Genomic DNA, 5,067 nt, shown 5'->3' with positions numbered 1-5,067 from the left:
TGGCTCGAGCATTACAGAATAGGTGTGTTTTCCGCACAGAGAAGTAAGCAGAGGTGTGGATCATTTATCCTGTTACCTCTGCACGGGGCAGAGAAAATTAAAGCTCTCCAAGTGTTTCAGGCTTTTATCTACACATGACCAGGAGGAGGAACAGGAGCAGGCCGTGATGTCAGAGAATGCCAATGTGTAGGAGCATCTGCGGGCACCTGAGGATTTGTTTTTGCAAGACCTTTTAACTCATGATTGTTTACCTCCTCATCAAATGTCACTCAGATTTGGTCTGATTTCCCCCTTGCCAACTACTATGAATCTTCCAGCCTGCACTGCTTGGAATGCAGGAGCTGGAGGTCCTTTGTGTCAATACTGAGCCAGTGGGGCTAGGGGGCGCTCTGCTGCTGGACCACCTGCCAGAGGAGCCGTAAAACTGAGATCCCAATCAGGGGTCATTGCTGAAGATCCCACACCACTTTTTGCCAGAATTGGGGGGTTACCCCCACTCTCCTGGCTAAATTTCTAGGTAGGAGATGAATCAAGGGTGGGCAAAGCAGAAGATGAGGTAGAGAACAAGGGAGGGAGGAAACAGGTGGGACCAGAGAACGAGGAACAAAGATGGAGGGAGACACGCAAGGAAGAGGAACAGATAGAATGACCCACAGGGCAGGGGAAAGGGTGATTTGTGATGAAGACAGAATGATAAAATGGAGCAAGAAAACAGAGAGTGGGCAGAGCTGGGGGACGTCACTTGTAGGTGTTTCTTCTTGAGAGAAGGCGGCTTGTGCTGCAGGTAGGGTTGCCAAGCCTCCAGGATTGGCTTGGTGTCTCCATGAATTCAAGATTAATCTTTAATTAAGGATTATGTCATGTTATGAAACCTTCAGGAATACGTCCAACCTAAATTGGCAACCCGCGAGGAGGAAGTACCTTTCCCCCTGCCAAGGGTTAGACGCAGAGGCAGTAGGGCCAACACCCCATGTTCAAAAATCATGTCATGTCCCCCCAAATCATGAGGTTAATAAATCAATAAATGATTTGCTCTCTGGTTTTTGAGCCTTTGGAGTTCACATTTTCAAGTATTTACCCACAGCCATAAAATCTAGAGCGACTCACTTGAAAGAAAGGAAGAAGAAAGCTGAGATTCTCCTTCAAAATGCCCGGCTGAGTTTTCGAAAGGAAAGGCTGAACTTGCTCCACTGTGAGCCAACAGGCACCACTTGGAACTCCAGCCATTGATCAGACTACAGCAGGGCCCCCCGGCTTTGCCCCCTGCCCCCGAAAGTCAGCGTTAGGGCTGCTGACTTTCTAATCACACAAAACCAAACACCCCTGCCCTAACCCTTCTCCAAGGCCCCTTCCATTGCCACCCCATCACCGAGGCCCTGCCCCGCCCCGTCTCCGAGGCTCCACCCCCGCTCACTCCATTCCCCCCGCCCTCTGTCGCTCGCTCTCCTCCACCCTCACTCCACTCCTTCATTTTCACCGGGCTGGGGCAGGTGGTTGGGGAGTGGGAGGGGGTGAGGGCTTCGGCTGGGGGTGTGGGCTCTGGGGTGGGGCCAGGGATGAGAGGTTTGGAGTGTGGGAGGGGTCTGGGCTAAGGCAGGGGGTTGGGGTGTGGGAGGGGACATGGGCTTTGGGGTGGGGGTGCAGGTTCTGGACTGGGGCCAGAAATGAGGGGTTCAGGGTGTGGGAGGTGGATCCAGGCTGGGGCAGGAGGTTGGGGTGTGAGGGTGAGGGCTCCAGCTGGGGGTGTGGGCTCTGGGCTGGTAACGAGGAGTTTGGAGTTCAGGAGGGGGGTCCAAGTTGTGGCAGGGGGGTGGGGCGTGGGTTTCAGGAAAGAGTTTGGGTGCAGCATGGGGTTCAGGGCTGGGGCAGGGGTTGGGGTGCGGGAGGAGGTTAGGGCTCCAGCTGGGGGTGCGGGCTCTGGGGTGGAGCTGGGGATGAGGGGCTTGGGGTGCAGGGGAGGCTCAGGGCTGGGGTAGGGTGTTGGGGGGTGCAGACTCTGGGAGGGAATCATAGAGTCATAGAATATCAGGGGTGGAAGAGACCTCAGGAGGTCATCTAGTCCAACCCCCTGCTCAAAGCAGGACCAATCCCCAAGCTTAGGTGCAGGAGGGGGCTCAGAGCTGGGTCAGGGGGTTGGGGTGCAGGAGGGGTTTTGGAGTGCGGGCTCCGGGTGGTGTTTACCTCAGCCGGTTCCAGGGAAAGGGCGACATGTCCCTTGGCTCCTAGGCGGAGGCGCAGTCAGGCAGCTCTGCACGCTGTCTCCACCCTCAGGTGCCACCCCTGCAGCTCCCATTGGCCGCGGCTCCCAGGCAATGGGGGATGCGGAGCCAGTGCTCGGGGTGGGGGCTGTGCATGGGGCTGCGGCCGTCCGTCCATCTAGGAGCCGAGGGACATGTCGCTGCTTGCGGGGAGATGCGCGGAGCCAGGTAGGGAGCCTGCCAGCCCCATGCCAACCGGACTTTTGACAGCCCAGTCAGCAGTGCTGACCGGAGCCGCCAGGTCCCTTTTCGAGCAGGTGTTCCGGTCGAAAACCGGACACCTGGCAACCCTAGCCAGGATGCTGGCAGCCAGCAAGATTCCTCTACTATTAAAGTTGCAGTGCCCAGAAAAGAGAAGGCCGACATCTCAGTCACATGGCTACACGCAGCCTAGTGCGCAGTGAGGAAAGTTGGCCGCACACACTTGGAAATCAGCAGCAGCTTTATTATGCAACAAACAACTCGATGCCGTGTTAACTCTGGCCCGTCCTTCTGTGACGCTTGGAAAGGCTCCTATGAGAGGGGGAAAAAACCCAGTAAAAACAATGATCTTCAGCTACATATTGATCTTCCAAACTCTCTGTTTCTAGCCATCCAGCTTGCATCTAAACACTCGACACTCATATTAAAACGACCATCGTTTCCACCTGAAAGGACCACGTTTCCTGCCCCTCTAGGGTTACAGGGGTGTACCCAGGGCCGGCACAACCCATTAGGCAACCTAGGTGGTTGCCTTGGGTGCTAACATTTGGGAGGCAGCGACCGCGGCGTCCGGATCGTCGGCTGCCCCCGTTGTCGTCGGTATTTCGGGGGCGGGACCTTCTGCCGCCTGTCGGGGGCGGCATTTCGGGGGCGGGACCTTCCGCCACCTAGGGCGGCAAAAACGCTGGCGGCGCTCCTGGGTGTACCTAGAGCTGTAGTGCACGGCCCGTGTCTGTGCTTACCTCGCTAGTCCTGGAACAGCTCCTCGGGAAACAGCACCTCAGCCCTTCTGGCCTGGAATAGGAAGAGGAAGGATTAATCATTCAAACACATAACAGCCCATGTCACCGTGGGGCTGAAGGGCTCCTGCTACTCAGACTGCATCAATGGGCACAGAGACCGGGCATAATCTGATTCGCTGCAAAGGGACCTAAGAGGAGAAAAACGTAGGGGAGGCAGAGCATCAGCGCCACCCTGTGGGGAGTGGCTTACATGACTAGTTTCTGCCTTACTTTTTTGGAAGAACAATACAAAGTCCTAACTAAGGGGGAACTGTTTCCTTGCAGTGAGCCCAGGACGAATTCCCACCAGAGGGACTGCTGCTGGGCTAGGGTGTTAACTTGGACCCTGCCTTCCTTTGCAATCCCAAACCCTCTTCAAGCGCAGTCAATTAGGACTCCAGGAACAGAGGTGGTTGCTTTGGGTAGGTCTACACTTGGGGCTATTTCGACCCTACTAGCACGGGTGTAACAGCAGTGTAGATGGTGAGGCCTGGCTAAGGCAAGTAAAGGGACGCTTGAACCCTATGGCTATGCACCCTACCTGCCCATGCAGGGCCTCCCGTGTCTACGCTGCTATATTTAGTAGGGTAGAGTCCTGCCCCTTCCCCGCTGCCAGAGCCTTTCCCCACAGCAGTGAAAGATTCCAGTGGGGAAAGGCTCTGGTCGGGGGAGGCAGTGCGGAATGGCACCGGCAGCTCCCCGAGCTGAGCCTGGCTGCCCTCCCTACCACAGCCTTGCACGTGTAGCTACACGCACCCTACGTGCTGACGTAAGTGTAGACAAGGCCTTTGTGTAATAAAGGACAGCGCAGGATGGAAGAGGGACAGGGTCAGGATTTAAGGATCATGGAAGCTTTTTTTTGTTGTTAGCTGCTGTATGGAGATGGCTGCTGTGTTCGTAAAGGGACCCCTGTACCACAGAAATAGCTCAGGGTCTGGGACAGGGTGTCACATTTTTCCTTGTCCTTCTGCACCTCAAAACTTTTTTTTTTAAAAGGCTACTAGTCAAATCCGGCAGTTGGACTGCACACTGTGATATGGTTCTGCAGATCCTAGGCTCAGTGCAGATCCTGGCAGCTGCGTGAGAATGTGCCTGAAAGCCGCTTTTGTGCACCCCCCCCCAACTTGGAGGCCATCTGGCCACTGGGCCAGCCCCCAGCATAAAGCAGAGAAGCCTCGGGGATGCCGCAGCCATGCTCCCTCTCCCTTGGAAACACCTCCCTCTCCTGAGGCTAGGAGGAGGGTGGTGTTGGAGCCATTACAACAGGCCGATGGCGCCCATTACAGAAGAGGATGATCACACAGTGGATGACCAAAGCACGCAGTACAAATTAGACCCCATTGGTGTCATGACAGGGCGTCTGCGTCCCCATTGCCATCTCCTTGACCCACACCCTGGGACCTCTGCTTCCTCACTGCACTAATCTAAGGATATTACTTACGTTCACGTACCAAGTCCAGGCCTTCTGATCTGGGTCTGTCTGCCGGCGTGCTGGACAGTGCGCCCTAGGGAATCAACACAACGGCTCTCCTATCAATGCTTACATTCTCCAGGGCGAACTTTCAGAGGTTCAGCCTCTCAACAAAGAGAGCAGTTTTCAAGACGTCTCACGGGAAATCAAACGCAGTCACAATCTGGGAAATTACCGAGGGACTGATGGCCGAATGCTGCGCTATTTCCACTGTTCCAGAGGGATTTCCTCAGAAGTATCTGGATGATTATGGTTTCAACACAATCCCTGCCTTTTACATAAACCCCAGGCCACCCCACTTACAGGTCAAGAAATGAGGATGCAAGGTGCCCCAGACATACATATGGGGCACTGC

The 5,067-nt window shown here is 55.3% G+C and overlaps 1 long non-coding RNA gene across 1 annotated transcript; it reads right to left on the bottom strand.

Annotated features, from left to right (window-relative positions):
* Positions 1–2,693: 2,693 nt before the first annotated feature.
* Positions 2,694–4,744, bottom strand: LOC135980064 (uncharacterized). Its single transcript, XR_010597285.1, has 3 exons — positions 4,683–4,744; positions 3,203–3,254; positions 2,694–2,771 (listed from the first exon to the last, which is right to left on the bottom strand). It is a non-coding gene; the product is annotated as an uncharacterized LOC135980064 (long non-coding RNA).
* Positions 4,745–5,067: the final 323 nt, after the last annotated feature.

This window comes from Chrysemys picta, unplaced genomic scaffold (genome assembly GCF_011386835.1).
Source record: "Chrysemys picta bellii isolate R12L10 unplaced genomic scaffold, ASM1138683v2 scaf1734, whole genome shotgun sequence".
Lineage (NCBI taxonomy): Eukaryota > Metazoa > Chordata > Testudines > Emydidae > Chrysemys > Chrysemys picta.
Note: the sequence above shows the minus strand (reverse complement) of the source record. Positions and strands in the feature narration are given on the sequence as shown.